Source organism: Halictus rubicundus, chromosome 3, assembly GCF_050948215.1.
Source record: "Halictus rubicundus isolate RS-2024b chromosome 3, iyHalRubi1_principal, whole genome shotgun sequence".
Classification (NCBI taxonomy): Eukaryota; Metazoa; Arthropoda; class Insecta; order Hymenoptera; family Halictidae; genus Halictus; species Halictus rubicundus.
The window spans coordinates 20,739,638-20,751,318 of NC_135151.1; positions in this window are offsets into that span (position 1 = coordinate 20,739,638).

The window sequence follows — 11,681 nt, forward strand, 5'->3', positions numbered from 1 at the left end:
AACCCGCGTACATATTTAATGGTCGCACGTTAATTGCGCACTGTTTGCCCGTTCCCCGTTCTACGCCCCCATCCCCATACACACCGCCATTCTCATCACCCTTTCTCTATCCGCCCTTCTCCTTTGTTAGTTTCTACCGGAGTTTAATTTTAACCAATTTATCTCGGCCGCTCGATCGTTCATCATTGGAATCGCTGTGGAACACGAATCACGAGGCATCGTGAATTTTCGCATACTCATTTCCTCTCCCATCTTCTCCACACATTTTTTGTTTCACGCCTACGAATTACGCCCTGTCAACTTTATCGTAACGATTTACATAACCTTCAAAGGATTCGAGCTGCGGACGTTCGAATCAGTACCAATACAAATTTATTATTAGATGGATTTTAACAGCATAAACTTGCTGTTGTGTTAAATAATTTTTATTTCTCGAAAATTATTTTGAACAAGAATATTAATTGTTCCAGCATTAAATATTGCTAATTTCTCGAAAATTATTTTAAACAGGAATATTAATTGTTCAAACGATTTCAACTTTAAATAGATACATTTACCGTAGAATTAAATATTGCTAATTTCTCGAAAATTATTTTAAACAAGAATATTAATTGTTCGAACGATTTCAACTTTAAATAGCTCAAACTTCCCCTAGAATTAAATGTTGCTAATTTCTCGAAAATTATTTTAAACAAGAAGATTAATTGTTCGGACGATTTCAACTTTAAATAGATAAATTTCCCGTAGAATTAAATATTGCCAATTTCTCGAAAATTATCTTAAACAAGAATATTAATTGTTCGAACGATTTCAACTTTAAATAGCTCAAACTTCCCGTAGAATTAAATGTTGCTAATTTCTCGAAAATTATTTTAAACAAGAAGATTAATTGTTCGGACGATTTCAACTTTAAATAGCTCAAACTTCCCCTAGAATTAAATGTTGCTAATTTCTCGAAAATTATTTTAAACAAGAAGATTAATTGTTCGGACGATTTCAACTTTAAATAAATTTCCCGTAGAATTAAATATTGCTAATTTCTCGAAAATTATTTTAAACAAGAATATTAATTGTTCTAACGATTTCAACTTTAAATAGCTCAAACTTCCCGTAGAACTAAATGTTGCTAATTTCTCGAAAATTATTTTAAACAAGAATATTAATTGTTCGGACGATTTCAACTTTAAATAGCTCAAACTTCCCCTAGAATTAAATGTTGCTAATTTCTCGAAAATTATTTTAAACAAGAAGATTAATTGTTCGGACGATTTCAACTTTAAATAGATAAATTTCCCGTAGAATTAAATATTACTAATTTCTCGAAAATTATTTTAAACAAGAATATTAATTGTTCTAACGATTTCAACTTTAAATAGCTCAAACTTCCCGTAGAACTAAATGTTGCTAATTTCTCGAAAATTATTTTAAACAAGAATATTAATTGTTGGAACGATTTCAACTTTAAATAGCTCAAACTTCCCCTAGAATTAAATATTTCTAATGTCTCGAAAATTGTTCTAAACAAGAATATCAGGGACTCATTTTTCATTTATTTAAAATCTCCGAATTTTTAGAAAGTATTCTTCAATGCTATAGTTGCCGGAAAACGAATATTTGGTATTTCCTTGCTGTTGGAACAAAATTGGTTCGATGAGAATTTTAAAGAATATTTCTGCCCAGTTTTTAACAAGAATAATATTCGTAAGGTTCGAAATATATAATGCGTTATGACGTTTGAATATTTGATTTTGTCATGAGGCTTCTTTATGGTCCCTCTTGGTCACGTTTCAAGTAGGAATCGTGCTCTTCGGTAGATAAGAATCGGAAGTAAATTTGCGTGGTTCGTAGATAAAGCTGGAACGGCGAACGTTACCACTCGAATGTTGTCTCCATGGTACAGCGTATGGTCGCCAGATGGGCAAACATCGTCCGGGGACATTTTTACACGACGCGAATTCGAATTGCGTGGGTCGCACGGTGTTCCCTTTCTGCGATCGATTCAATCGGAAGTTCGTAATATAATCCGCGTGGCGAAATGTTATTATAACCGTTTCAAGTGTCGTCGATCAGGAAGCTGTTGCGGGCGGTCATTCACCCGGGGAACTTCGACGAATTTCACAAAGGTATTTAGATCCACTTTTTCTCACTTTTCATGTTAACCATATCCATATTATTAACACTCATTCATCTACTTTCTTTCCTATTTTTTAAATACTTGCTGAAGGGTCTTGAGGTAAAGTTTGGAAAAAAGATACTGAATACGCTAAATTATGAATAATTTTATCACCTTCATACAGGGTGTCCCTATGTTTACAACCGTGGAGGGGGTGATTCTATATAAGTAAATAAGTCCAAAATACCGGATGAATTTTTTTCATTTGCGGTTTTGTTTCCGAGAAAATCGAATTTAAAGTTTCGACGGGTTCGCGTGCTATAGTATATGCAGGAAGTAGAATTGGTTGGTCGCGATCAGACGCGTCAGACGATTCCTATCGAATATCATGCATATTCGCTGCATTTTGAAACCCGATTTTCTCGAAAACGAAGCTTCGGGTGAAAAAATTTTATCCTACATTTTCGGCTTGTTTTCTCACGTAGAATCACCTCCTCCTCGGTTGTACCATCAATGCCTGTATAAGCTAAAATAATTAAGTTATTACGTGCAATAAGGAAACATAATGGTCGCATTATTCATGTTTGAGTTGGAAATGTTCATGCAGGAAGCGTTTGTCCGAACGAGTTTCGTTCGTTGGCGGACGCATTTATTCGTCGTAACCGGTAACATGTAATCCCATTTCTGGCCTAGCCAATGCCGGTGCAGTTCAACTGTAACACGTTCCTCGGCGAGCGCGTTATTTTTCCTATTTCGGGATAAACAAATTATAGCCGACCTTCGGATATTGGTTTTCGTTTCCCGTCTTGCGGTGGAACGTTTTATTCGTGTAGAAGGAAATGACAGTTTGCCAGCGCTACGGGAAAGCACCATATCCGCAATTTTCTCGATTGACAGGCAGTCGACCCCTGCCGACTAAACCGTAATTCAGAAAAGTGTTGTCGATTTTACGATCAGCCAGACTTCCTCCATATCCGCAGCACGCTGCTTAAGTATTGACCGCAGAAACAAATTAATTTGTTCCGCGAGACAGTGTTTCCACGAATTCAATGATGCGGTAAACGTTGCTGCTACGAAACGACTCAAATGTTTACTAAAAATAGAGCAATTTGTTTCTCTTTTTCTTAACGAAATCTACGAAGACGAAGGAACTAACACGTAATTGTACTTGAATGTAAAAAGTGCTTTTAAATTACAGAAAAGCTAGAAGAAGTAAAAATCAGTATTTTGAAAAAATGGTACCTAGATAAAACGGAAATAGGCGTACTTTTGCTATCAATAGATAATACGAATAATTGAATATATTTCATTTTTGGAATTTATTGTAGTCTTCACACGCGAATAATATGTCTGAAGCATTCTGCGTACACCGTTTTATTAAGCTTTCAACGGAGGGTTTCGCACGGCTGAACTTGTTCCTCATTTTTCTTTTATAATACAGTCAAAAAGCAAATCGTACCGAAATTTCGAACCCGCGGAAAAATTTTCCAATATTTTTCAAAGGTTTCAATTTACAGCATTTTTCAGGAAAAACCTTCAATTTCTCACCGGCTGCATCGTGCGAAAATATTTCGGTCGAAAATGAGCAATGTTCTTCGAACGTGAAACAACTCCAAATTGATTTCTGTACTTTTGTTTTTACGAAATTGCCACAGTTTAATCATCGAGAATTTTTCTAAAATCGGAAATTCACTGTTCAAGTACTTTTCGGTTCAATCACCTGACAACGTTAAGCGATTCGGAGAACGAGTTTATTTCTAGTCGCGTTGTATTTAGAAAAATAAAAAAAAAGCAATAACGAGTTCTTCGACAGTGTGTCGGCTCGGTTCACGGAATTTTCGTACGGCGAGATTTACTCGCATTTATCGCGTTCCATTACTGTCGCCGGACAATTCAGTCGCCATCAGCAGCATCGCCGGTCCCAATTAAAAGCCTTTCATCGTCGCTCCGAAATTGATATCGGGAAACAAAAACGCCAATTCCAGTTGTCTACGTCGCGTGTAACACGTACCGGCCGACACAAGCGCACACGATGACCCCGCGTTGTCGCGTGTGCGACCCACGTTCTTGTATACCCGCGGCACACGCTAGTCTTGAAAGTGTTAATTGACCGTTGTCGGTCATTACACGGTTGATCGCAATTACACACCGCAATTTCACGAGCGGACGTCCTGCTTTCTAACGAATTAAAATTGCAACGCTCGCAAAGTAACCGCCGCCGCGCCGTTCCTGTCACAAAACCGGAACGCGCGACTCTGCGTCCGCCCGACCCTGGGGATGTATAATTGATTTTTTACGGAAAGTCAAATTGAAATGATCTGTTCACACGAGGTCCCGTCCGATCGATATTTCACGGAGAAACTGTTGCAATCCGAGCCTGAAACGTTCGACACATCCAAAGCCTAGATACAGTCTTTACTCGATATATGTCCCAAGTATCTAGCCGATAAGAGTCCTAGAACTACCCCCACTGCCGCGGAGTATACCCCGCGAGGGGCCACGAAGCTCGAGTGGCCTCGGTCGCCGAGGAGTGTAAACATAACACGGTTAGGGTACATCGGTGTGAGACCGGAAGACCAATCCAACGAGAAAGCTTCTTCATTTTTCCTTATTTATTAAATGGAACTTTCGCCAACATATTCGTGGCATTTGTCTAATGGAAATGTCTCTGTCCACTTGAATATCTTGGTTATTTCAAACAATTCGAGAAAATGTTACTCACAGAAGTTGTAGGGTTCAAGAAACTACATAACAAATCTTGCGAGTGGAGGCGTAGAGAAAATATAGAGGTCACCTTTGTTTTTTTTTTTTTAATGGAATGTCCAATTGGGACGGAGGTCCCATGAAAAAATAATGAAAAATAAATAAGTTTTTCGTGTTTACTTCTAAGTATATTATGTTTACATTCCTCGGCGACCGAGTCCTACGTCCTTTTCGCAGTGCATCAAAGAATCTTCTAGCCGATATATGTCCCTGGGTGGACCCGTGTTGTGGACATATATCGAGTAAACGCTGTATTCAAGTTCCATTGTCGGCTGTCCTTTCCTATCCGCCGGCAACGTTATTTGCGCGGCGTCGATATAACGTAATAGTTGGAGCGGTAGGGACGCGATCGAAATTTGGACGTTAACGTTTGTCGTTAATCATTACGAGCCCCCGATCCCTTGGTTTTCAGCGATTCGCTGGCAGAGCCCGCGGCCCAGGTAATGTATTCGGGATTCTAGTCGTGTCGCGACGTTATTATTCTGTCGCGATGTGTAAAACTAGTTGACGCTTCGTAAACCTCGATTTCACGCCTCGTCGACCTCTAATTAATGCAGTAGGAAATTGTTATTCCGTTACATGCACTCTACGTTCTATGCATTATTTCGGATAGCCGATCGTACCGAGCCGTCCGCGTCCATTGTTCCTCATCGTCCATTTACCTTTGGTATGATATTAATCGACCCTTTTTGTTGCGTTCGATCCAATTCCCCCTAAAATTTTTAATACCGTCCGCGCGCGCGCGCGCGCCGGAGAATGATCCATTCAGACGCGTTGTTTAACGTTTAACACGGCGAGCCGGTGCGGTTTGATTTTTCGTTTCTAGTTTCGGAAATAACTTTATCGAGTTTCATTTTCAACCGGTAGCCATCTTCTCGTTAAAGCTTTTCGATCGATCGTTCGGAGCCCGAACGTTCCGAAAGTTTCTAACGACGGTGCTTCATAGCTCGTGATAGCCGAGGATAATAATTTATCGGAATCGGTCGCATAATTACTCGGGACGTCGTCGTCTGGTCGTGATTGTTCCTTAACTGGAAGAGTGTGGGCAAAGGGTCGGGTTGGTCCCGGTAATAAGGGGGCCGTCTATTATAGCAATAGCGAACGATATGTGGCCGCCTTAATAACAGCCGGCGGGCTCCTCCCAATTTCAAGTTCGTGCTACCAAGTTACCGAAAATTCCCTGGTTTCGCTCATTACCTGACGCCGTTGCGCGCGGGCTTTCCCTCCGAACGCACGGCAGACTGTAGGCAGAGCGTGACAGCGGTGCAGGTAGACAGGCCGAACGGGTGTCGGTGTTGCTACCTCGTATACGTGGGTGTAATGCATGCTAAACATGTCAGGTAATTAACGTGAGCATTACGCGTATGCTCCCTCTCCCATCCTCAGTTTCGTACACTAATTACAGCCCAGCTATAATACCAACCAACCAATCGAACGGAGTTTGAAGTTCGTAATTGTATCGTGATCCAGGGAACGAGCGCCTGGTTCTTAGCCGACGTCTTCGAATGAACCTGCGCACATGGACTGTGCGCACACAGGTTCGAGAACGCTGCCAGTTGGCGTTCGCTTCCTCTGTAATGTGGAATTTTTATCTGTATTACGAAGCAGAAGGAATGTAAAGATGAAATTGCTATCTACCTTGGATTACAGTGTCGCCTCCATTGAACTAGGAGAGTTTCACTTTACACCGGCGATGGGCACGGTAGGGGCCCCTCAAACGCCTGCTTCTCCCACCAACCTTCCATGCTGCGCGCACTTTCGACGCGTTCGCTGGTGTCTTGTCTCCCTTGCCCCACGGTAACTGCGCTTACCGGAAGGGAACAGTGGGCGGTGGGGACGGTCTTGTCTCAATTCTGACGAAAATGTCCATCCCTGCTTTACAACCACTCTTCGTAAACCCTGTTATGATCTAAGTCCCGTATTTCGTGAAGTACAGTGAATCCGGGATATATGTCGTCGAGATTTCTGAGTTAGCCGTCGCGGAATTATCCCCACTACCGCGGGGTATTCCCCGTGAGGGTCCAAGAAGGCTTTTCTACGTGCGGCACTGCATCGAAGAATTGTAGGGTCTCGGCGGCAGCATTGTCCCGCTGTGACTTTGACAGATAACTCGTAGGACACACGAATTACGACTTGTTTACGGGACCGCGGCGAACTGAAAATGGCGGTGACTATCGCTGTCCTTTTGTACGTTCGGTACTGCGTCAAAGAATAGTGACATATAACACGGATTCGCTGTAATTATTTTATTGAAAGGCGGAATGTCAACGTGTAAAGTGATTAAAAAATTTTGAAATCTTCATATTACCGCTTTTATATCACCGCAAGCCTGCTAATAGGCTTTTAATGACTAAAAGAAGCCCGATAATTTTCGTTTACGTAATAATTTCAGAAGAAGTGATTGCATTGTATTAATTCTAAAAGTTTGTTGAATTATCAATGAAATTGCTATCATTTCGGAACAATTTATTGCGAAATACCCGGCCGTTGATTTTTGGTTTTAAGAGGTCCATTAGACCGGTAAGCGAGGGGACGTAATGGGAAACGAAGAGAAGCGAACGCTTTAAACCGAGTAATTTCTGAACATGTTCAACTCGGTGCTCAAAGCAGAGATTTGTTTAAAACATCCCTGTGGGTAATTTCCTTCGGCAGAAATTACGTCTATCAGTCCTTAATGATCTCTCGCCCGCAGATGCAACTAGTGACAAGGCCACTGGAAGCGACGATCAAAGAACGGGGGGAGCACTATTGAGTCCGTAGGGAGGTGGGATTTTTTCGATTGTCTCACAATGTGGGCTCGTTTAATGGCCCCGCTGGATTTAATGTTAACAGTTTGTTAAACGAATCGTGACTTCGCCGGAGCCCGCATTGGTCGGCCAGGATTCGGGCTGAAAGACATCGGGCACAGAGACTCACGGCCCGTGTATGAGGGCTCAAAGAAAGTCTAATCGACAGACAGACCGGGGAACGCGTGTACGCGACTCGTCCAGCGGCAAATTACACATACGGGTCCCATTACGCGAGGGTTACCGTGTCAATTGAAAGCTTCCAATCTCAACGACGCGACGTTGCCGCTCTTCGAGCGTACGCACAACCAGGTGGGACGGTTTGAACTGCGAACCTACGCAGAATTTTCTCTGATGTCCGGCAGAATAGTTCCGTAGGCAAGGTAGAGCGACCACGTTACCGACAAAAATAGGCGAAAAATGGTTTTACGTGCCTCAACTTGTCGTCCTTATATGAGAACATTTTTCACTGGGGAAGGGCTCATTCGAAAGAGGAAGGTTCAATCTAGCGTGCGCTGGTCATCAGCTGACGAGATTATGCGGATATTTGCTAATATAAGCGTTAGAAGTATGCCAAAAATTGAGCCAAGACTCCGTAGATTCGCGATAAGGTAGAGTGACCACGTTACCGACAAAAATCGGCGAAAAATGGTTTCACGTGCCTCAACTTTTCGTCCTTATATGAGAACATTTTTCGCTGGGAAAGGGCTCGTTCGAAAGAGGAAGGTTCAATCTAGCGTGCGCTGGTCATGAGCTGACGAGATTATGCGGATATTTGGTAATATAAGCGTTAGAAATAGGCCAAAAATTGAGCCAAGACTCCGTAGATTCGCGATAAGGTAGAGTGACCACGTTACCGACAAAAATAGACGAAAAATGGTTTCACGCGCCTCGACTTTTCGTCCCTATATGAGAATATTTTTCACTGGGAAAGGGCTCATTCGAAAGAGGAAGGTTCAATCTAGCGTGCGCTGGTCATGAGCTGACGAGGTTATGCGGATATTTGGTATATAAGCGTTAGAAGTATGCCAAAAATTGAGCCAAGACTCCGTAGATTCGCGATAAGGTAGAGTGACCACGTTACCGACGAAAATAGGCGAAAAATGGTTTTACTTGCCTCAACTTGTCGTCCTTATATGAGAACATTTTTCACTGGGAAAGGGCTCATTCGAAAGAGGAAGGTTCAATCTAGCGTGCGCTGGTCATCAGCTGACGAGATTATGCGGATATTTGGTAATATAAGCGTTAGAAATAGGCCAAAAATTGAGCCAAGACTCCGTAGATTCGCGATAAGGTAGAGTGACCACGTTACCGACAAAAATAGGCGAAAAATGGTTTCACGTGCCTCAACTTTTCGTCCTTATATGAGAACATTTTTCGCTGGGAAAGGGCTCGTTCGAAAGAGGAAGGTTCAATCTAGCGTGCGCTGGTCATGAGCTGACGAGATTATGTGGATATTTGGTAATATAAGCGTTAGAATTAGGCCAAAAATTAACGATGTGCGTGCCGTGGAATCTAAGCATTTTTATGGCATTGAATGAGTTTTCTGAATGAGATCGAGAGTAGCTCGCGCTAGAAAATATCTCCAGCTACAAATTGAGCTGTATTTTGTCTTGATTCTTTGCGAAATAAAGCCGAAAACTTGAGGCACGTTTCTGGCGTCAGAATTCATAATATCGATAATACAGAGCGAAAAATTGTGACAAGTTTAGTCACAGACTTGAGACCCATCGGATCAAGACCACGACGGATCTTATGTCAGTGGCTGAAGGCTGTGAACGGAAATTATACAGCAGTCACCGACCTGCTGACTCTGCAAAAGTCACGTGACTACCCTTGGCTCTTAAACTTACCAAAATGGACTATCCGCGAGACGAAATATTCGACTTCTCCTGCTTTCGACCGGTATGCCCACTACTTGAAGGGTTTCTTCTGTTTAGAAAATGGGTGTTTATCGATCACTCGTTGATAGAAAAGCAGGGGATAAAGGGGAAAGGTCGAGAACGTGGACGCATCTTTTACAAACCTTTAACGATGATACATTGCCACGAAGGTTTCCTAATGGCCGCAATCCTGGCCATGTTACTGTCACTTAGAAAACGAAGCTGCGAATCGGTCTCCGAGGAGTCTAGCAACATTAGTCTCGAGAGTCGAGGGTAATAAATTAGTAAGCTAGGATGATGATACCTAGCGAAACTCGTTTTTCTCCATATTTTTCGTTTTTTCGAGATATCTATGTAAGATGGTAAAAATGGTCCCGTCACGGGTACCATTTCACGAAGATTCGTTTGTTTGTTGCTCGTCGGTAATTTCTCGGGGAAATTACACGGCGTATCGAAGGAGCTTCACGCTCGAAGGACGTAACCGCGACGCAAATGGGTGAAACGCGGCAGGATGATTGTTCGTGAACGGGACGAAACGCGTCGGCGAACGAGAACGAAGAGAAGAGCTGAAAACCGGCGAAGATGCAGTTGGCGAGTGGCGCGAGTACAGGGAGGGAGAGGGGTTGAAAGAGGGACAGAGCGACAGGGTAAGGACCTTTAGCCCGGTCCTTGTCGCGATCCTACGGGGCGAGCATGGTCGTCGCGACGCGATGCGACGCGTCCGCAGGACCGACGAACGGTTAGTTAAGGAACACGGGAAAGCACTTCTGAATCACTCTCGACGACGCGCGTCCCTTCGCTCGCGTTGCTTCGGATACCACGATGCCGTACACTTTTCCACTAGATATCACCCCGTGCATATATCAATTTTCCACTCACGTCACCGCGGCTGGATAGAATGTATGGCGAAAGTGGAATTTGCGAGGCCAAGATACGCGAAATCCGATACGCAACGTGGACTCACCTGTAGATAACTGTCAAGGATCGAAAATTTCCCTACCCGCAGCCGCGATTCTGAGAAATTACAATTAACGTGCGGTTTACCGAGCGCTAAAAGCGACTGTTTCACATTACTTTGTGAAAAAAAAATAACACGAATGTATCTGTTCAAGTTTTTAACGATTTAAAAAATTTTTTTCATTATTTTACGTAGGTTTGCATTCTCAATAATCGTAAATTAAAAATATTAGAACCCGTCGGTGAACCCAGTGTTGAAATTTTCTCTTTATTCTTGTACGGAGGATATTTATTGCTGAACAAAAAATGAAATGAATACAATGTTGTATGAACGTACAGGGTGGGTCATCTAAGATTTTTACCTATAGTATTTCTGTTGTTTTTAGTGATACGAGAAACGATGTTAATGTAAATGTTATTAAAGAATCATTGAATGGCATATTATATCGTTTTGAAACTATAAAAGCAAATGGCACACACCCTATTAATTTAATTAAAATATTGAACATCTAATGGCAATTTAGACATTCCGATGCCCCTACAATAGGCAAAATGGACATGTTTCATTTATCTCAGTTTACTTATTAATACAAATTCAAGTATCTTTTTTTTCTTTTGTGTATATCCGATAAATTGAACAGACAAAATATGTTTCTACAGTACATACCATTATTATTAAATACTGTGGAATAAAATATGAATTCTAAACTAGCAATCTAAACTATTAGATAATATTACATAGCTGTTAAATAGTTATTAAATAAAATACTAAGTAAAACAAAGTAAAAGTTACTACTAGACTGCGGATTTTATGCATTTATGACAAACATGAGTAGGTGTAATTTGGAACAGTAACAACACTAGAAGAATTTAAAGATATATTATTTTCAATCTATCAAACATAATCAAAAAGAAATGAAATTTTTATTTCACCCCAGTCTGTTGCAATTCAGTTAGAAAGTTTTTATTTTGCTTAATGATCTGCAGTCTAGTTATTACACAATAACTACTATTCTAAACTAATGATTACAGAATTAAATAAACGTGTCGTTTGAAAAATCATATTTCAAATAATCTGATTTCAGAATAGTCCAAGCCCCCACTGCTCCTAAATAAATTTGACAAAGATCGGTCATAGATGTGTAAAACAAAATCTATCACTGCAGTTCTATTTCTAGG